Source organism: Pan troglodytes, chromosome 13, assembly GCF_028858775.2.
Source record: "Pan troglodytes isolate AG18354 chromosome 13, NHGRI_mPanTro3-v2.0_pri, whole genome shotgun sequence".
Lineage (NCBI taxonomy): Eukaryota > Metazoa > Chordata > Mammalia > Primates > Hominidae > Pan > Pan troglodytes.
The window spans coordinates 39,498,879-39,522,014 of NC_072411.2; the positions used below are offsets into that span (position 1 = coordinate 39,498,879).

The 23,136-nt window shown below is 37.0% G+C and overlaps 1 protein-coding gene and 1 long non-coding RNA gene across 3 annotated transcripts in view; one reads left to right on the forward strand and one right to left on the reverse strand.

Moving 5' to 3' along the window:
- Nucleotides 1-23,136, forward strand: part of THSD7B (thrombospondin type 1 domain containing 7B) — a 908,985-nt gene that overhangs the window by 690,834 nt on the left and 195,015 nt on the right. The window lies entirely within an intron of this gene.
- LOC129143306 (uncharacterized) overlaps nucleotides 18,271-23,136 on the reverse strand; it is a 28,267-nt gene continuing 23,401 nt past the window's right edge. The window contains exon 3 of the long non-coding RNA XR_008546594.1: nucleotides 18,271-19,926. This is a non-coding gene — a long non-coding RNA (uncharacterized LOC129143306). The remainder of the gene's footprint in view (nucleotides 19,927-23,136) is intronic.

Genomic DNA, 23,136 nt, shown 5'->3' on the forward strand with positions numbered 1-23,136 from the left:
CTTCTTATCTTGTTGCTTGATACACGGTAAGTACTTGATAGATGTTAAGTATGAACATTTTTCCTTGGTCTCTAACATATAATATCTGTTTCCACATCAGTTTACTTGTATTTATATTATATTGCCTTTTAGAAATAAATTATGCAGATTGCTCCTCTTTTTGCATTTATCTCCTGGAGCATTTGGATTCAAATATTTTCATTGTAATGATTCAGCTCAGATGAATAGTAAAAGCTGTTGTCACTGCTTCCTGTATGGAAGCAGTCTGTTTTATTTTATTCCTAAACACCTTATTTGGCATAGCATTTTTTTCCCTAATGACAAAAAGTAATATAACTTTTAAATAACTCCCCATGAATGTGTAATTCTTTGGCCCTTTTTGTATATTTATAAGAAGGAGTGCAGACAGAAAGGCACACAAATCATTAGGTACACAACTCTATGATTTTTCACAAAGTAAACATTCTCTCTCACTACCCAGGTCAAGAAGTAACATATCATCAATATATCAGATGACCCCTCTGTTTCCTAAATCCTTCACGGCCCCCTTCCTCTCACCAAATATAACTACTATTCAGATTTTTAACATAATAGATTAGTTTTATCACTGAGGAAAACAACTTTACGTAAGTGGAATTTTGCATTATGTACTCTTTCACGCCTACCTTTTTCTACTTAATATTACTATTCATGATGTTACATGTAGCAATATTTTGTTGACTTTCAGTGCCTTATTTCATTGTATATACTTCATTATGTTATTGTATATACCACATTTTTTCATTTTATTGTTGATGGGCATTTCGGTTATTTCCAGTCTGGGGCTATTACAAATAACACTATGACCATTCTTGTATAAGTCTTTTAATAATAGACACATATGTATGCATTTCTATTCAGTACATGCCTAAGAGTAGAATTGCTAGATCATAGGATATGTAGATATTCAATTTCAGTAAGCAATTGGCATTTCATCTTAACTTGTAAACTATCACAGGTCTTCGTAAATACAGATAGTAGATAATTTTAGATAATGACTTAACATATGACCTGACACCCTGAAAAATAAAAGCCATGTGGGTGCAATAAATGTTTATCTCAACACTTCTCATCACAGCATATCAGTAACTGCTGCCTAGTCCTGAGTCATATATCTTGTCCCAAATGGCAAAAGTACATGAGCACTACCTTCCCACTGGACTCTGCTCACTGCACTCCAAAATAACCATCATAACCATTACGTTTCCTCTGTCTCTTATCTCCTTCCCTCCTCCCCTCCTCTTCAATCTATTCTTCATACAGAAACCTTAATTTTCTGCCTCATAAGTCTGATATGCCTTAAACATTTTCAAAGCTTCTTGTTGCCTTTGAGATAACATACAAACTACATGGTATAGTTTTAAAAACGTTTTATGACCCCTCCCCAATAACACTTTTCTGAGCCAGAGACATGCTCAAATAACCATGCTCAGGTAAACTGCTGAGGAGTCAGAAGGAAGGAGCCACTTTTGTGTTTCTATCTCCTCATCAGCCCTCATCCAGGCTGTCTCATAAAGAGTATGAAAGTTTCATGTCCTCAGGTTGATCATATAAATCAACTGATGGGTATCAAATATGGTGTCTGTTAATTAAACTTGTCTTTCAACTTACTTTGCAAGTCATCAGAGATTCTTTAATGAAATTATACATAGTAATCTGCCTTTGTCTGCAGTTTTGCTTTCCATGGATTCAATTACCTGCATTCAATGTTAAAAGAAAAAATCCAGAAATAAACAATCCATAAGTTTTAAATTGTGCAGCATCCTGAATAGGGTGATGAAATCTCATGCCTCATCTCTGTGTCCTGCTTGGGACATGAAACATCCCTTTGTCCAGTGTCTCCATGCTGTATACTCTGTTTACCAGTTAGTCACTTAGTAGTCCTTTTGGTTATCAGATTGAGGAAGAAAAATAAACAACTCTATATCTGAGAAATGTGAGCTTCTTCAAGTTATAGAAGCTCACAGGGGCATTGAAAATGTAACAGCATTCACTCACTCCCTCTTGAGCTAAATAATTATCTTTTGAAGACACTTGCTGTGTGGGCTCTAGACTAACTGAGACCAAGTAGCCGTCAAATGCTGTGCATGCTATAGTTCACCAATGCATAGCCAATCACTAACCAATGCTATTTCTATAAGCCAATACGAATTCATGACGAACAACTTTTGTAATTGCTCCCTCTCCTGATTCATCCTTTTAAAACAAAATAAAACAAACAAACAAAACTTGAGCCTCTCCTTTGTTCTCCAAAGCACTCTGCAAGGCAACCTGGAAGTGTGTTCCAGGCTGCAGTCCTCAACATTGGCCCAAATAAACTCTCTATATTAATTTAGCCTCAGCTTCTTCCTTTTAGGTTGACAAGATTGGCTGTTGTGGTATTGCAGTGCCTGTGTTCAAGTAACCCTTATTTTACTTAAAAATGGCTCAGAAGCACAAGAGTAGTGAAGCTCACAATTCACGTATGCCAAAGAGAAGCCATGAAGTGCTTCCTTTAAGTGAATAGGTACAAATTCTCAACTTAATAAGGAAAGAAAAAAATTGTATGCTGAGGTTGCTAAGATCTACGGTAAGAGGTAAATCTATCTGTGAAATTGTGAAGGAAAACAAGTCCATGCATAGTAATACAGGGTTTGGCACTATTCACAGTTTCAGGCATCCACTGGGAGTCTTGGAATGTATCCCCCATGGGGAAGGGGGCACAGTACAGTATTTGAGCTTGCTCTATTTCCTTTTTCTGGGAACTGTTCATCACATTCCTTCTACATTGGATTTAAAATCATGTTCGATTGTCATGTAAATAAAGACAGCTCACAAATCTGGAGACAGCAAGGACCATGTAGCGTAAGCCAGGGGGCAACTACAACACAAAGACAGAAATTGTGGTTGCTTTTCTCTGTATTCAGAGCAAGGAGATACAACTGTATTGAACTTATAATTGGTCCAAAATTTTATATTTTGCTAATTTAAAGGGACATTTCACACTTCCATGCATGTATTTTTATACCATATTTTAAAATCTTGTTCAGACTCAACTGCTTTTTTTTTCTTCTCTTTTTCTGGGAGTCTGAAACAAACTCAACTTTTTACTCTTTCCTACCTGACAACCTGTTTAATATAACATGCTGCCCCTACCTGCCATCACTCCCCCCATTTACCTTTCTGTGGCTTTTCTTTCTCTACTATCATCCCAAAGACCACCAGGATGGCCAAATAATAGCTACAAGAGCTTTATTGGCAATATTGGTTATCAAGCCTGGAAGTAAAAGTCTCCAGTGTGGACAAAAGATGTTCTCTCTTTGAAGAGGAGAAGGACATATTGGGTTTTTGCCTCACAGAGCCAGTATCATCCATATTTAGCAGGTTTAGGGGAAATGCTGTACATATATATGAGGTGAGGTGAGTGCATAAACAATGGATACACATATATGTAACAAATATCTCATCTTCACTTGGGAGGGCTTTAGCATTAAAATGAGGTGGAATTTTGCACTTTATGTTGAAAAGTTATCTGTAAGACACAAAGGCAGCTTCTGCACAGCCTCTATAAGCTGACTAAAACTGGCTTAAAGTCTGCAATAGCTTATCAGAAAAGGATGTTTGTAAGGCTGGTCCTCTGTGTAATCAGAGTTGTAGGTCTGGGTTGTAAATCAGGGTTGATGGCTCCTATGGTTAGGAGGTTTAGCCCATAGGAATATAGATATTTGTCATGCCAGGCGGACCCTGAATCTCTAACTTGTAGATAACTGTTTTTTTAACCTTTAGGTCCATCATAATTGATAGAGGGGCATCTGGTTGGGTCTCTCACATTACATTACAATATGATTTCCTCATTTACTTTTTGGTTTTAATGTTTATCCCTCCCCAAAACCCTCAAAACATATACTACTCAGTTCCCACAAGTGACTTGAAAACTGCTAACAGTGTTATCTTAGGTTGGGTTCTTCCAGAAAGAGTGCAGAATTCAGGAGTAAGATTTTTATTATTAAGTACAGACAACACCATTAGGAAAGTGAGTAGGAAGTGTTACAAAGAGAAGAAGAAGCCAAGAGAGACACATTATTAAGCCAGGTACCATAGTGGCCACTGAAGTTTAAGCTTGTGGGTAACTCTGGGAGGCTGTGCAGAACACTTGCCTCAGATTTATCTCACCTGAAGGGCCAGGGAGCTGGAATATTCATAAGGAAATTTCTGAGAGTCCCTGGTGGAGGGAATGTTAAGTCTTTGCACTTTGTACTAAGCATAAGCAGTCTTCTGTTCTGGAAGAAACCCTTAGGCATAGAAATACAGATTCCAGTAGTTGGAATTTGGCCAGAGCACAGTGAAAAGTTGCTATTAGTATTATCTCCATATTGAAGAGCTGCTCAATTGACTGTTTAAAAAATTATTTATTTATTTATTTTACTGAAGATAGTGTGTGGTCTATGCTATCCATGTTGAAACCAGAAGTAAGTTTTATTTCCAATAAAAATATGCTTTATGATAGCCCAGTGGTCGATTAGATATGTATGTTTAGTCGCTTGTGTTTGGAGTAAAATAGGTGTATAATCATCTCTCTCTGCAATCTTATGTGGTCTCTCCTGAGACTGATTCCTTATCCTTTGTGGACGTTGAATCAAGATTATTGCAAAGAGCAAATCTGGGTGTAGAGCCCAAAGCATGTTCCAATTTAGGAGAGAGAAATAAGGACATGCAAAGGCTTCAGAACAATCCTACAAGGAGCCTTTTTTTCTCCTTTATGTGCTCTGCCATATATTAATCTTTTTTTCTACCACTGCCACCAAGTATAGTTTTGTTTGTCTGAAACTAGGAGTAAGCAGGAGGCAGAGTAGGGTGGGACTGGGATGTGAGCCCCTTTAATGGCATTCCCCATGCATGAAAAAAAAAAAAAGTACCTGGCTGAACATAACTAAGACATTCCAGGACAATTGAATACTAGAATAAAAGACAGTTCAAGTTGGGAAGAAACCTAAAAATATCTAATCTACTAGTTGCCAAACGTGGCTGCACATTAGATTTACATGAGATTTATGACCCCTGCTCCTCTTCCTGGACCAATTAAATCAGAATATCTAGTAATGTGATCCAACTGTCTATATGTTTATAAATCTCCAGGTGATTCTAATGGGCAGATAGGACTGAGAACTGCTGTCTAAGGCAACCCCTTCATTCTGTCATTGAGGTAACTGGGACTCAGAGCGGTGATATGACACCTAATTACTGACTAGAACAGGGGTCCTGACACTTGGTCCATCGTTATTCTTTCCTACTTTGAATACATCTTCCAGCCAAATGAATGCAAGTGCAATAAGACACATCAATAACATGGGTGTGTACTACATGTTCATTGTTCTTAGAGGCAAACAAGCCAGTAGCACTCTGGCTTCATCCTCTAATATTGCCTTCTGACAATGACTCTCTGAACCACTAATGTCAAGTGGCATTTACCATGAGCAAGTAATCTCTTTTGGAAGATGGTTTAACTGAACCTGAAGCTTCCAACAACTTTCTATTGCTTAGGTGGGGAAAGACCTTACCTGATGGCTGTGTATATTCCTCTGAATATGTGGAAAAATAAAATATAAGGTATTTCATGGCCCCATGGTTTGGAGTGGCACGATATGGTGGTAAATATATTTTCCTTTGCATTAGTCATTAAATATTATATGTGTATCCTCATGCTATATAATTAAAAGCATTGCAAGTATTATGCAGGTGGGTAAAATGATATAAGTTTATAATATGGATGAGAATTTTGTAGCAAAACAGTAATTTGTTCATAAGCCCCAGTAGCTTTTAAAAAAAGAAGTGGTAACAATAAAATGGAATTCAAGGTAATGGTAAATATTTTGGAAGACTTTAACTCAGTGTACTTGTGCTATTATTCATTCGTTCTTTCATTTATTCATCACACACTTATTTTACTCTACTGCTCAATGAGTTTCCATTGAGCACTGGCATTCCAGTTTTGAGTGGGAGGTCATAAAGTGTGAAGTATTGATAATAATGCTCTGGATCAAGCTTGTCCAACCCGTGGCCTGCCTGTGGCCCAGGACGGCTTTAAATGTGGCCCAACACAAATATGTAAACTTTCTTAAAACATTATGAGATGATTTTTTTTATGATTTTTTTTTCTTAGCTCATCAGCTATCATTAGTGTTACTGTGTTTTATGTGTGGCCCAAGACAATTCTTCTTCCAGTGTGGCTCAGGGAAGCCAAAAGATTGGACACACCTACTCTAGATGCTTTGGCATCTGAGCTGCTTTACCTTTTTCAAATATACATGAAACCAGTTTGCACGCAATCAGCAAAATTGCCCTTTCTCCTCTTTATTAGGATGATTTGCAACTAAAAGAAACCTTAAGCCAAAATGGGCTTGAAGAGTAAGGAAATGCATTACTTCATATAGCAAGAAGTCCAGAGGTTATGGAGACTCCAGGGCAGGTTGGCTCTGTGGCTCAGCAATGTCATAAAGACAGAGCTTCTTTTCATCTCTGTCTGCTTTGTCATCTTCAGTGTTGGCTTCATCCTCTGGTTGTTAGCAAAATGGCCCAGCAGTTTGCAGAGTAGCCTCCTGAAGCAGCAGTGACCAAAAGAATAAGAGAGTGTTGCTGTTCTTGGAATCTTAGGTACAACAAAATTCTCCCAATGCCTACCCAGCTCCCCCAGAAGCCTTTCCCTCATGCCTCACTGACTGAAGCTGCATGTATGTCCATTCGTGAACTACTCATTGGAAGAAGTCCTGGGGAGAGCTTGATTTGCTCAGACAAGTGGTTTCCAACCTTTTATTTCTTAAACTTCTTGGCACATATAGAAATCTATATAATATTTGTCTGATGAACTGGGATACATGTTCAGAACTGCTTAAGGCAGCAGTGAACGATCTGAGACCCTAGGCTTTGTGGGGTGGTGACAGCAATGTCTCAGTCACACCTGGAATACATTTGTTATATACTGGTGTGGGAGGGCAGGACTTCACAGACTTTAATATGTACGTGAATCATCTGACAGATGTTGTTTCAGTGCACATTGTGATTGAGTAGGTCTGGGGAAAGGAGATAGCCTGCAATTCTAACAGCTGCCAGATGAGGGCAAAGCTGCTGGTCTGCAAATTACACTTTGAGATGCTAATGTGTATTAACTAGTTGGAAGGTTTTTTCGTAGGCTGATCACCTAGGGTGGAATGCTTGTTGAGGAGTAAATAAGAATGTCCCCTATATACACTTAATGTTACTCTCTTTTTGATACCTAATTTGACAAAAGTATAATTAATTTTAAATAAAATGTTGAGATGGGAAAATTAAGTAATGTTTTAAGTCACATATCAGAAAGTCTCATTTGCAATGGGAAAAATGGCCTAATACTTTCTCTATGAGGATACAAGTTGCATTGACCAGGGCTCTTCCTTGACACTTACATTTTTGGCAAAGGGATGATTCTATCTTGCAAGCTATTTTCTGTAAACAACCTTCATGCCTCACTCAAATGATAAATAAGGAAACCCCAAATCAGACAAGCAATACATGCATACAACACATGTTTCTCCTTCTGTTTTCTCTGAACTCTGTAACTATGTAAGCCTCTTTGGGTTATTTACGAATGATTTAAAGGCATAGTAAAATTATGCACATATTAATGAGTGCTCATAAGAATGCTAATGAAGAAAACTAAGCCTAATATTTTCTATAGATTTCTCCAGAATGTTTTGATCCAAGTTAAACCTTCTGTAGACTATTGAAGTTGGAACACCATTTAGTAATGCTTGTAACAATAGCAGCTGGCAGGGAGAAGTAGAGCTGCATATTATTTTGCAGGAAAGTGAAATAAGAGCCTGTACTTATGAAAAGAAATCCCAGTGAAAATTGTCACTTAAGGAGATTTATATATTTAGATTTAGATATACAGTTGCTATAAAAAGTTTAAAAAGCCCCAGAGGGATGATACATTCAGAAGAGGTGAGGGTAGAATCTTAGCAAGTGCAAGGCAATGAGACATCAAACACTTAAAGCTTGGTTTAGTATGTACATACCCATCTAGTTATTTGCCATTGTTCTACTGTTTTGCATGTGTCTCTCCTGGTTTGTCCTCTAAACTTGAAGATGCTAGAAGGCATGTGTCATATCTTCTATCGCCATCATGAGTCTCCAAGGGCTGAGCACTTGGAACCACATGAGTGAAAGTCTGTGTGCCTCCAAACAAAAAAGAAAAGAAAAAATAAAAGCTTCAGAGGCAAATAGATTTGTGTGTGTGGAGGGGTGGGGGGTGGGGGTGGTGGGTAGAACTTCTGACATAGTGAAAATATTACATTATTTTCTCTGAGTAAATTGAGTCACTGGAGAATAGTTAGCATGTATATTTAGATACTTTATTTTCAGATTCCGTTTTTGGCCTTATATGAACTTCCCTATGGATTCTTTAGGGTGTTTACATTACCCTCTACATCAGTCAGAGCTAGAAACCAGACAGGTAGCATCAAGCCCTGTGAAAGAGAGTGAAAGGGGAAAAGTTTGATTCAGTCCTTTTAATGTATTGGTGTGGTCAAAAGAGATTGGACCTTTTTGTTGACGACTGAATTGCTAATTCTGTGTATTTGTCAACTTTTAAAATGTTGGTTTTTATGTAGTTGATTAGGCCATGTCTGTATGAAACTGAAACAAATGGCAAGTTCAATAAAGTCCGGGGAAAATAATTTATGAAAATAGAACATTTAGTGGTTTGAATGTAGACCTATCTGGATCTGTCTAGATTCTGGCTCCTCACCCTTGGGATTACAGGGATTAATATTTAAGTCTCCCATGTCTAAGAGATCAAACCAGAAAGGTAATTGAATAGAATACTGAATAATTCTGGCGAGAAAAATTAGTCAAGTTAGCTGCATAACGCTAAATAGAGATAGCGAAGTACTAAGAGAAAGAAAACTGAATAGAAATAGTTTTGTAATGTAAAAGTGAAATATGAACATTCTGAATTCAATATGCGATCCTCTTTGCATGAATTATTATCAGTCATTTGTAATGCACATTATTCAGAACATCGGAAAAATCTTTCCTGACTTATTTCTTAATTAAAAGAAATGAGCATTTTTAGTTTTTATATAATTTATATCATTTACATGTCACAAAATTCCCATAATTCTGTTGGCCTTAATCATCAAATAAGTATTGCTGTGCTTAAATACAATCACTTTGCATCCCTCCTCTCCAGCGATGTTATAAAAGAAACTATCACAGCTGGGGGAAATTGATATGCAAAAGTATAAAACTTGGCAGTGAAAAGATTAATTTTTAATACCCTTGATTCTTGAAAACTTTAAACTTTTTTCACAGTAAGGACAGTGGTTTCATTGTCTGGTGGGCAGTGGACAGATGATAACGTTCTGCTCTATTTTACTTTATGATGAACCAAAGAGCACCGGTTGTTTCTCTAATGACTTTGTAAGAGTTGCTTCAATGCTGAAACATTAGCTGCATCTTTTGGACTACTATGATGGGGAAGTGAGAAGTGGTTTTAATAACTTGCTAAAATTATCACCATTAGAGTGAATGAAGCACTAAAATATCCATACCAGATATTTCAAATGGTTAGATTTGGGGGAAAACATACAATTAATTTACATTTTAGTACTAAGTACAAATTTTAATTTACTCTGATTAACTACTTTATAGCCCATCTAGAAGACCATTTGAAGGAGTTATGGAAAAGCTATAAAAGAAGTTGTAACTGAGAGATGACACTTTATTGGCATAGAAGCAGAAGAGTTTTATGCCCAATGCCCATATTGCTTAGAAGGTTCAAGTTTCACTTTCCCAGAACCTATTATTGAATTACAGACTTAGAATCAATATGGCAAGCAGATTAACTCACTTAATTACAACAATTTTCACCAAGGTTTAATCTCTTCACAGACCAGGTAAATGTTCTAATCCATGACCTTATACTTTGTCCTTACTGTACTTGCTGAGCAAAAGGATAAACAGATTTCTTGTTACAAATTATTATAAAAGAGACTGGACAAGTGGAAATGGGTGGTTGAGCTCCTCAGCTTTCCCATGGATGAAAACAAACAAACAAACAAAAAACATTGGGAAGTATGAATGCTGTTGAAATAGCATGTTCAAAAATCTTAATGTAACACCTGGCATGTAATGATAGGTAGCCATTATTATTAATCACGATGCTAGTAAGGATGCTGAAAGAAGAGCCCTGGAAACTCCATGATGTTGCAAATTTTCTTCAAGCCCAAACCATTGTAAGCTAGTGGGCCTCTGGCCAGCTCTCAGCTACAGAATACATTATTTGGACCAGTCAGTGTTTGCTACCAGCTGTCAATTTTTAAAATTAGTTGTTAAGATTTTAAAATTAGAATTTTCTGCATTAAAATTTGGATTCCCAATATTCCTTTAAAAATCAGAATGTCTGGCACGCTTCAGCTGAATCTGAGAATGTCTATAGTCTTTAGACAGAATATACCAGTATAATGACTGTCTTCCCTCCCTCTTCCACCAGCCCTTCCTATTTCTTTATTTTTCTTTACTTTTTTTTTTTTTTCTTTTTTGAGACAGAGTCTCACTTCATCACTCAGGCTGGAGTGCAATGGCACAATCTCAGCTCACTGCAACCTCTGCCTCCCAGGTTCAAGTGATTCTCCTGTCTAGCCTCCCAAGTAGCTGGGATTACAGGCACTTGCCACCACGCCTGGCTAATGTTTTATATTTTTAATAGAGGCAGGGTTTTGCTGTGTTGTCCAGGCTGGTCTTGAACTCCTGACCTCAGGTGATCCACCAGCCTCGGCCCCCCAAAGTGCTGCAATTATAGGCGTAAGCCACTGCACCTGGCCAGCTCTTCCCATTTCTAAGCCAAACATCAAAAGCCAGGCTCATCCCTTAATATTTGTGATTTGGAGAGGGAATTCAAATACACATCCACATTTCATATGTTTAAATTATTAAGTTATAAAACAAGCCAACAAACTGTTATATAAAATATGTTTTATCCTTCTACCTTGACAAATACACCTTCATAACTACCCAGAAAGCTAAATTCAAATTTGTGATTCTCAAAGTTCTGGGGTGGCATGTGGTGCCATAGGAAGAGCCCGTCTTCACACTGTGGTTTGCACTTCTGCTTGTTTGTTCCTACTCTGTCCCAGAAACCCCAATCTACTTGTATAAATTCTGTCCACTGCCGTCAAGGACCCCATGCCTACTCCTCAGGTCTAGGGGTCATCACATGGGAAGAGGGTGCAGTCCCCAGCCTCAAGAGGATAAATCTAGAAAAGAGGCTCACACAAGTCATCGAAGCAATTCAAACCCATTTTGGGGAGAACTTTGGGGTCCAGGGCTTGTGAAATGGGGTTTAGGTGCAGGCTCCCAGTGGCATGTCCCCTAGACTCTGCACCTTCTTCACTGTGGGGAAAGGTGTCACTGGACGAGGGTCAGAAAATGTTCTTCTGTGCTGAGGGCAAAAGCCAAAAGGCAGTACTGCGGGTGACCATTTATAATGAAACTTGTTCTGTTGTTTTCTTACGGTTGCTTCAAGATGAAAATATTATTCTTGGAATTCAAGTCTCTATCAAAAATGATAATGTGAAAAATAGTGTGGTGGGTTTTAAGAAAGTGGAAAGGGCTTAGTTCTTAGATGGAAATTATTTTACCCATTTATGTCACAGGCCTACAATCTGCAGGTGTTGGAGTTTAAGGCCTTTGGTTAGTCATCTTCCTCCTGTTCATATTGCAGTGCTGTGTTTATGTTACATGGTAGCTGCTCGTAATATTAACTGCTTGCCTTAATGCCAGAATATGAGATTTGTGGAAAGCTCATTAAATTATTTCAATTGAAATAGAAAAGAAATTAGGAAAGTTTCATCTAAAAAGCCTTTTAAGAAAGTGCCCTTAAAATAGTGATTCTCACTTTCTGATTTCAGGATCCTATACACTTTTAAAAATTATTGAGGGCCTAAAAGAACTTTTACTTATATAGCTTCTATCCATCTATATTTACTATAATCAAAACTTAAACTGAAAAGTAGAAAAAGTATGTATTAGTGTATTTAAAATAGTTAAAACTAAATTGTACCTTTATGAAAAATAACTATATATTTCAAAACAAAAAAAATTAAGTGGCATTGATTGTTTTACACTTTTGCAAACGTCTTTGATATCTGACTTCACAGAAAAGAGCTGAATTCTTATGTCTGTTCTTGCATCAGTCTTTTACAATGGGTTGTTTTAGTAAAGGATATGAACAACTTTCAGCCTTACCCAGATATGTAGGTGGAAAAAGGAGAAGTATTATAGTAGACCATTTAGGTAGTTTTAGATACTCTTTGGTACTACACCAAAACTTGACAAATGATTGGTTTTGAAAGGCTAGTTGCAGTGTGGAATCTAAAATCATAACAGTGTACTTTTTATATTCTGTTACTTTAAAATACATTGAGATCTTAGGCATTTTGAATTAATCTTTATGCATTATTTTCTGACATCGTATATTGGTCATTGGAAAATATTTGTCCATTGAGTTATGCTGGTATGTTAATACATAGTATCAAAAATCATACTCATTAATATCACCACAGATATTATTTTAAAAGTTTTTATGTACTGTGAAACTCCTAAGCTTATGGTTGCAGACACAAGTCTTCCAAATTTCTAATTTTCTTTTGAGAGCTTCAATTTTATCATTGCAAACAAATACTATTAATTATTTTTTTTTTTTTTTGAGTAACAGTCTCCATTCATTCAGGAAAAATTATCCACTAAATAAGCAAGTCTTTATAACCATAGCTTGTCTGCAAAACATTATTATTATTAATATTATTATTTGTTTGTTTGTTTGTTTGCTTGCTTGAGACAAAGAGTCTTGCTCTGTTGCCCAGGCTGGAGTGCAGTGGCGCGATCTCAGCTCACTGCAGGCTCTGTCTTCCGGGTTCACGCCATTCTCCTGCCTCAGCCTCCCACTACAGGCACCCGCCACCACACCTGGCTAATTTTTTGTATTTTTAGTAGAGACAGCGTTTCACCGTGTTAGCCAGGATGGTCTCTATCTCCTGACCTCATGATCCGCCCGCCTCGGCCTCCCAAGGAAAACATTATTTTAAGTGAAAATGATGTTCCATTATCAGCTAGTACTGCTTGCAACTCAATCACACAAGTCCTTCATATCAAGAGAACTCTCAAACCTTAGTACGTAGCAGAATTATTTTATGCTGACTTCAAAATTAGTCATGTTGAATATTATAAAGATGTGTGATTGGGAGTGCAGTGGTTAAGAATACAATGACTACTAGTACAGTTCTGTGCCACTCTTCAATTGCTTTTAAGTACCAGCAGTTTACTGTCCTTGCTTTTGCACCCTCACTACAAATGTCTGAGAGGTTTTTAAAAAGCAAAGACATCTGCTTTATGATTATGAAAATAGTTTTGACCTGTAGGCTTTCTGAAATTGTCTCAAGTACTCCTCAGGCATTCTACAAATCACACTTTGAAAACCACTTTCTTAAAAGTAGAAGGGTGAGTATAGGACCTCCTGAAAGTGGGTGAGGAGGGGATAAAGGAAATGAAACTGCATTTTCCTCTTAGATGTGCCACGTTAGTCATAATAAATTTATTAGAGAAACAACTGTAGAATTTGTTTAAAAGAAGGCTACCTAATCCCTTTGGCCAAGACTTTACAATCTTATGCTTTTCACTTTCAGCAAATTGTTTTCATTCATTACTAAAATTCATCCTACTGAAGTGTATGTTCAATGTATTTGTACATATGTTTGACCATACCATTTATAATTCCTCTATGTAAACACTGCTTTCAAATTGCTCCTCAATTTTCTGATGTTTGGTTACTATAGTTTTTCCAGAAATTTACTTAATGTGCCATTAATCAGCTGTTTCCCTGGATTCTTTTCTACTCATTCCTATTCACATTTAAGTCATTAGACCTGGAGGAAACAGATTGAATGGTTTCAGCTTTTACTTGTCAAAGTCCACTCCCTTTGGTCTCCCTTTTCTCTATTTTTTTTCTAGCTTTACCAGTGGCACTTTCTATCCCCAGCGTCCCAATATGGAGACCACATAGTCAACTGAACTTGACTAAGAAGTATGGGAATGCCAGATGTCTCACAAGAAGTGTTTCTTTATTTTCTTGTTAGCTCTCTTTTAGTTTAAACCTCTGGATCATAACACAGACACATCAGGTGGCAGTCAAGATTTTAAAAGAGCAAATTATGCTTTCTAGGTCTATATTTTCATTTGCCTGAATCAGTGAGCTTCTCAATTATGCTGTTAGAGCACAGTTACAAGGGCCTAGGCATGGAATCCAGTAGTCGTCCCTTAAAATTCTTAGTCATTTATTTGTTTGAATCCTCAGCAAGATTAAACTCTCAGAATCCCAATATCCTTATCACAAATGATGAAAATAGTTTCTATCTTATGTAAGAAAATAATACACAAAAGCCACATACCACAATCTGTGGCATATACTAATCCTTGATCAATGATAGCCATTATCGTAATGTTTATAAATCATTTTAAATGGATTTATATCCCATTTCTATTCACTTCTTCTCTTAGCTTTTTGTAAATCTGTCCAAGTGTAAGTTTCTCTAGGACTGGGTATTCTTGTACTTAAACTTCAGAAAGAAAGAAACTCTTTTCAGACAGGCCAGTGACCTCGATGTGCTTGATTGATGTAATTTACTTTCCATGTATATTGCTAACAGTCATATTGGAGTCTTTGTTCATATGTACTTAGATATACATTCAATTTGGGGAGTCTTTTGACTTTTCAATTTTAAGGTACTTAACACCCTTTGAAAACTGATATATAATGTTTGTATTTATTTATGGGATACATATAACACATTTTGTTACATGCATAGAATGTGTAATAATCAAGTCAGGGTATTTAGGGTATCCATTGCCTCGAGTATTTATCATTTCTATGTGTTCGGAAACTTTCAAATTCTCTCTTCTAGCTTTTTTTGAACTATACAATAGGTTGTTAACTATAGTCATTCTACTCTCTTATTAAACATTGGAACTTATTTATTCTCTTAAACTGCTTTTTGTATCCACTAACCAACCTCTCTTTATCCCCCACATCTCCAGACCCTTCTCAGCCTCTGGTAATGACCAATCAACTCTACTTCCATGAGATACGCTATTTTAGATCCCACATATGAGTAAGAACATTCAGTATTTGTGTTTTTGTGCTTGGCTTATTTCACTTCACATAAGGACCTCCAGTTCCATAGATGTTGCTTCAAATGACTTTATTTATGGCTGAATAACATATATGTATTGTGTATATTTACATTTTCCTTATTGATAATCTGTTAATAAATATCTAGGTTGATTCCATATCTTTGCTATTGTGAATAATGCTGCAATAAACATGGGAGTGCCAAGATCATTTTTGTATACTGATTTCTTTCCTTTGGATAAATACCCAGTAGTGAGAGTGCTGGGTTATATTGTGTTTATATTTTTAGTTTTTTGAGAAATCTCCATATCGTTTTCCATAGTTGCTTTTAAATTACATTTCCACCAACTGTCTAGAAGAGATCCCTTTTCTTTGTGTTTTTACAAGCATCTATTGTTTTTTCTTTTTAATAATAGCCATTCTAATTGGAGGAGGATGATACTGTACTTTTGCATTTTCTCAATGATTCTTAATGTTGAGTATTTTTTCATATACCTGGTAAGCCATTTATATGACTTCTTTTAATACATGTGTCCTCATGTCCTTTGCATGCTTTTTAATGTGACTATTTGTTTTCATTTTTGTTTTTTCTCTTGAGTTGTTTGAGTTCCTTGTATATACTGGATATTATTATAGCATCCTGTTGAATAAATAGTTTGCAAATATTTTTTACCATTCTGCAGGTTGTCTCTTCACTCTGTTGATTGTTATCTGTGTAGAAGCTTTTTAGTATAATAATGCGGTTCTGTTTGTTTATTTTTTTTCTTTTTGCTTGTGCTTTTGAGGTGTTACTCATAAAATCTTTGCCTGGACCAATGTCCTGAAGTGTTTTCCCTATCTTTTCTCATAGTGGTTTCATAGTTTTTGGTTTTATGTCTAAGTCTTTAATCCATCTCTGATTGATTTTTATATATGGTGAGAGATAGGGGTCTAGATTAATTTTTTCTGCATATGGATGTCCAGTTTTCCCACTAATATTTAATGAAAAGGGTGTCCTTTCCCCAATGTATGTTACTGGTATTTTTATGGAAAATCAGTTGTCTATAAATACATCTCAGCTCACTGCAACCTCCATCTCCTGGGTTCAAGGGATTCCCTTGCCTCAGCCACCACGCCAGGCTAATTTTTGTATTTTTAGTAGAGACGGGGTTTTACCATGTTGGCCAGGCTGATTTCGACCTGCTGACCTCAGGTGATCCACCCACTTCGACCTCCCAAAGTGCTGCGATTACAGGCATGATCCACTGTGCCCAGCCATGATTATTACTTTTATTCCACTGTGATATGGGAAGATACCAGATATGATCTTGATTTTTTAAAAATTTGTTGATATTTGTTTAGTGTTCTAACATATGGTCTATCCTGGAGAACATTCCATGTGCTGATGAGAAGAATGTGCATTCTATAGGTGTTGGATGAAATGTTCTGTATGTCTGTTAGGTCTATTTGTTTCTAAAGTTCAGTTTATATGCAATGTTTCTTTGTTAGTTTTCGGTCCAGAAGATCTCTCTAATACTGAGAGTGGGTGTTGACATATCCAGCTATTATTGTATTGCAGTCTGTCTCTTCCTGTAGATCTAATGTTCGCTTTATAAATCTTGGTCCTCTGGTGTTGAGTGTATACATGTTTACAATTATTATATCTTCTTGCTGAATTTATCCTTTGCCATTGTATATGACTATTTTTCTTTCTTCTTACTGGTTTTAATTTAAAATCTGTGTTACCTTATGTGAAGATAGCTACTCATTTTTGCTTTCTGTTTGCATATAATATCTTTTTCCATTCCTTTACTTGAAGTGTATATGTATCTTTACAGGTAACATGAATTTCTTACAGGCAGCATATAATTGAGTCATGTTCTTTCATCCATTCAGCCAGCTTATGTCTTTTAAGTGTAAATTTTAATTTATTTATACTCATGATTATTATTTATATTTGATTATTATTTATATTATTTATGTATTTATTCCTTTCATTTTATTAACTGATTTCTGGTAGTTTTGTTTCGTCTTTGTTCTTTTCCCTCTTATTTTTTATCATTGCAGTTTGTTGGGTTTTTATAGTGATAACATTTGAGTTCTTTATCTTTCTCATTTGTGTATTCGCTACACAATACACAAATTGTACATGCCATTTTTTCACTTCTAGGTGTAGGACTCTCTTAAGCATTTCTGGTACAGCTGATCTAATTGTGATGAATTTCCTCAGTTTTGCTTGTCTAGGAAAGACTTTTTTAATCCTTCATTTATGAAGGGTAACTTTGCTGGGCATAAAATTCTTGACTGATAGTTTTTTTTTTTTTTCTTTCAGCATTTTGAATATATTGTCCCATTCTTTCTTGCCCTGTAAGGTTTCTATTGAGGAATATGCTATTAGTCTAATGGAGATTCCCTTATAAGTAGCTATATGCTGTTCTCTTGCTTTTTGTAGAATTCTCTTTTTTTTTTTTGTTTGACATTTGAGACTGTGACTATAATGAGCCATGGTGAAGATCTTTTTAATTATATCTATTTGGCATCTGTAAGCTTCCTCTATCTGGATATCTAAATCTTTTCTTAGACTTGGGAAGTTTTCATCTATTACTTTGTTAAATAGGTTTTCTATCCCTTTTGTTTACTTTTCATTTGCTAAAACACCCAATATTCACTCTGTGGTGTCCCATATATCATGTAGGCTTTAGTCATTCATTTTTCTTTATTTTCATCTAACTGGGTTATTTTGGAAGACCTATCTTAACATTCTGAAATTCTTTTGTCTGATTGATTGAGTCTGTTGTTGAAGATTTCAGATGTATTTTTCATTTCATTGACTGAATTCTTCAGTTTGAAAATTTCTGTGTTTTTTTTTTTTTTTTTTTTTTTTTTTTTTTTTTTTTTTGTTATCCACCTCTGGTAAATTTCTCATTCAATTGTTTTTCTGATTTTCTTGTATTGTTTATCTCATTTGTCTTATAGCTCACTGAGTTTCTTTAATGTCATTATTTTGGATTCTTTTTCAAAAATTTCATATTTTTTTTTCATTGGAATCTCTTGTGGAAGAATTATTGCATTTCTTGGAGGTGTCATGTTCTCTTGCTTTTTCATGTTTCTTGTGTCCTTACATTGATATCTGTGCCTGTAGTGTAACAGTCACTTCTTCTAATTTTTTGAATTCTCTTTAATAGGGGAGGACATTTTCCTAAAGTTGTATCTATGGTGTCAATTGTGTTGGGCACTTTGACTTTGATCCTGGGTGCATAGTATAGTTTTCATATGATTTATTTCACTGTAAACAGAATCAGTAGTGTCTGTGATTTGCTCAGTGGCCTATGTTGGTTGTTAGTGGAGTCTGTGGTGAAAATTTGCTGGTGACAGGGATGTCAAGTAGGCCAACCCTTGGACCCTAATGGTGGAAGTGGTGCCTGTTCTTTGCCCCAGGGAAGCATATGCATATGCTGGCACTGAAGTTGGAAAGTCCAGACAGGCTTATATTTGGGCCTCCACATAACTTGCTCAAATGCTAGGAATAGCAGCAGTGGGCCTGGTAGGTGGACAGGTTTTTGGGCTTCTGGGACATGGGCATGGTACAGGCAATGGCAGTGCAGTGGCAGAACAACCCTATCTCCCAAGTGGTCTACACCAGTGTTAGTGGTGGCTGCAATGGGCTAGCAAGGCCAGTCTCCAGGCCCACAGGTGGTGTGTGCAGGTGGGTGCCTGCTCTGGTGGTAGTGGAATGTGAGGTAGGCCTGCTGTTAAGCCACCAGGAGGAGTGCTCAGGTGTCACTGGTGGTGGGTTGTGCCAGGTAATTCCCAGGCTCCCAGATAGCATGCTTGGGTCCTGTGGAGCTGGGCTTGGTGGGCCTGTCCTCTGGCTTCCCAGTGGTGCATGCAGGTGCTGGCTGTGGCAGACAGGGGTGGAGTGATCTTCAGGTCCCTGTCAGAATGCTCAGGTTGGAGCAGCAGTTGCTGGGGAAAGTGGGGTTCCTTTCGCTGGGAGCAGCCTTAGGCAGGTGGCTGGGTACCATATGCTTTGGCCCCAGTTAGTGGCTGCAAGCAGGTAGCCTTTCCTTAGTACGCTTGTAAAAGCACAGAGGCTAAGATTCTCTGGGGATAGTGGGGGTTGCTGCCAATGGTTCATGTTGTTGCCCTGGCAGCAGCATCTAGAAATGGTGCCTGGCTGCTGGCAGGGAATATCAGTAGGACTTCAGAGATATAAAGATGCAGGGGCTATTGAGATCCTGGCAGTATGTAGTAGTCTGATGAGGGTTAAGGCCTCAAACTGGTGCTATGCTGTAGCTGTAGGTGCTTGGGACTCAGAGTTTTGTGGGACTCAGCATGAGCTCTCTCTGTAACAATGCTGGTGCACAATCTCCAGGCAGATCTTTATGTTAGTATCAGGGTCCATGAAGGTCAGGGGGTCTCCCATGGCTAGGATTGCAGGAGTTCACAGTGGGAATGTGGACTTCTTGGGTCTTTCATTTACCCTTTTCCTGCAATGGGAAGCTCTCTAGGCACCCAACAAAGTTTGGCTGAGCAGGCTGCCTCACTTACCTCTCATTCCTTGCCTTAGGTGTTTTCTGTCATTTCTCTCTTGAATCCCTATCTTCTCTCTAGGCGATCTATTCAAAGTGTGATTATCTACTCACTGTTTTGACTCTTCTTTGTAGAGAGGTGAATACTAGATGCCTCTAGACAGCCGTCTTGAAGCCCTGCTTATAGAAAATCTCCTTTATCATTTGGGATAAGAACATGGTATTAGACTACTATTATTGATTATAGAAATAATATATTCAGTATATGTTTTCATCAGAATTTTAAATCATGGCTATTATTTCAATATTTACAAAACGTTTGTGGTCAAGTTATAAAGTTTTGAAAAATCATTTTGATTTATAGTACATTATGATAATTTGAAATGCCAACATAAGACATCTGTCAAAGTACCCATATAGGCCTCACCAAATTCTGTAGTTTAATAAAAAAGTAACTGTAAGCATTAGATTATTTTATTAAATTTGCATGTAGAATGTTCCATATTTTTGGCAATTACATTGAAGTTCTATCTTTATTGAGAAAAGATGAGATTTTTCACTTTTGATTAAGCTAAATTGCATGTTTCAAGAACCGTCCAATTAATTATAACTCAAATAAAGATTTTTCATTAGTGTTTGGAAGAGGCTAAATTTAAGTGCATTAATAAATTAACAGGATTAAAATTTTACCCATGCAATGGGCTACTGGAATTCTCTAGACTTTTTAAAAAAGACAACCTTGTAAATCTTTGAAATCAAATCAGAATTTTATAGTAATTTTTCCCAGAAGCAGGAAGTGCTATGTACTTCTGCTATGTTTGTGTCTCCTCCAAAATCTTGTTGAAACCTAATCCTCAGTGCAACAATATTAAGAGACAAGGCCTCTTACACGGTCATTAGGTCTTTATAAAAGGTGTTGGGGTGGGGGTGAGTTCACCCTTTTGTCTTTTCTGCCATGTGAGGATACAGCATTTGTCCCCTCTGGAGAAAATAACTTTTAAGCTGCCATCTTGGAAGCAGAGAACGATCTTTATCAGACACCAGACCTACCAGTACCTTGATCTTGGACTTCCCAGCCTCCAGAAAAGTGAGAAATAAGTTTCTATTTTTTGAATTGCCCAGTCTCAGGTATTTTGTTATAATAGTACAAACATACTAAGACTTATGCATACAACTCTTAGTTAAGACATATACATGCAAATCTTAGTTACATGTCAAAACACTGAAACTTTCTTTATAACATGACTTTTGCAGCTCATACAGAAATATCGGGTTTTGATGTTTTAGTTTTATATCTATGACAGTTGTAAAATTCTGTCTGGGCATTAGATAAGGTTATTAGTTAGACACTTTCCAGATTGAATTATTATGGATAACATCTCCTCTAAGATTACTTTTAGAAAGTTGTCATCTGATGTTAAATAGAAAGTAACCCTGGAAATCAGGGTGAGCAAGCTGCTTCTACAAAGTACCAAACAGAAAAATTTTAGGCTTTGCAGACCCCATGATCTTTGTAAGGATTACTTAGCTCTGTTGTGATATTGCAAAAGCAGCCATGAGCAATAAAGAAATGAATAAACATGAATGTGTTCTAATAAACCTTTATTTATAAAAACAGACATTAGACTGAATTTTACCTTTGGGATATAGTTTGCCAACCCACATCCCACTCCCCAGTAAGATATTAAACATTGGAGAATACAAAAATATAATAGCAGACCCTACTAGCATTTTCATATATCCAAGGAGTCTCAGGAACGATGCTTATAATTTTAAATGGCATTATCGCCTTGGACTATTGGAAATAACATTCTACAAGAGTTTAGCCGGCTGGCCGCAGTGGCTCACACCTGTAATCCCCGAACTTTAGGAGGCCAAGAGATTGAGACCATCCTGGCTAATACGGTGAAACCCTGTCTCTACTAAAAATACAAAAAAATTAGCTGGGCGTGGTGGCAGATGCCTGTAGTCCCAGCTACTTGGGAGGCTGAGGCAGGAGAATGGCATGTGAACCTGGGAAGTGGAGCTTGCTGTGAGCCGAGATACTGCCACTGCACTCCAGCCTGGGCGGCAGAGCAAGACTCCGGCCCTCCCCACCAAAAGAAAAAAAAAAAAAAAAGGGTTTAGCCATAGGTTAATTTCAAATGCATGAAAACTGTTGACTAATCATTAGTAGAGGCCAACTTTTCAACTGTATTTTGCATGTTCACCAAGCAACTAATTTGTATTCTAAGAATAAATGTAATTGCATAAATTCTCATGTTCAAATAATTTCTGGAAACACAGGATTAAACAAAATTAAATTTGTTTATTTACTGTAGAACTTAATAAAACTTCTAATATACTTATGTGCCCTGTGGGTCTCCAATGGGTGGCGCAGGATGAATGTGGTATAGCATATTTTGTTTCCTAAACTTATTTAATCATTAAAACCCCTACTGAGTAATCACAGAAAGTACAGTACACGAAACATAGTTTGAAAAATACTTGCATAGGTATTCCTGGGCTTGGGTATGCCTGACAGCATTCTTAAATATGACTGGCCATCTGGCAGTAGCTTTCCCAGCTTGAAAGGCTCAATAGCCACCTAAAGAAAACTGGTTTTTTTTCTCCCTTGGAGCCACCATTTAGGGTTTATTATTAGTATTGCTTTTCCTTTTTTAGTGTGTACTCATCAGAACCACCGTTTCTACCCTGATTGTGTTCCAGCTTCTCACCTTGTGCCAGAGCAAAGAAAAGGACAGACAAGGGTGAGAGGAAAGGCAGGAAGTGGGTGGGAGATCCAGATGCCCAATACAGCATAGGATCTCTGAAATGCAGATGAATTACTCTTCAACCCCTGGGACATAAAAACATTGCAAGGTACTCTGACTGTTAGGAAAAAGCTTAATAAGAGGGAAAGAGTGAGACATTACTAAGTGATAGAAGTCATGACCAAAAGTCGTGAGGGTATGTTCTGTCTCACTTGGGACTGAGATGTGTTCTCAATAGGATGCCTTGGGACCTACAGCTCATCATTCCTTGGTTCTCTGCTTCCCCTGACGGCCATTTATTCTGGTGTTTTCGTGGCTCTCCCACTTGAGGGAATTATAGTATTAAGAGTTCAAACTAATGACCAGAATGTTCTACGTGCATTATCTGTTTTAATTCTTGTTTACCCTGTGAGGAAGGTACTACTATCATGCCTTTTTTGTAAATGAAGAAAGTAATATCTCAGAGAGGTTTAAGTAATTACTGAAAGTTACATAACTAATAAGTCATGGATCTAGGACTAAAACCCAAGGGAGCTTGTCTCTAGAGTCTTAGGTAATACCTCTTCATAACCATCCAGCGCTTGAAGGAGCAGAAGCTACTAATTCCACAAGCAATGTATATTAATTGAAAATG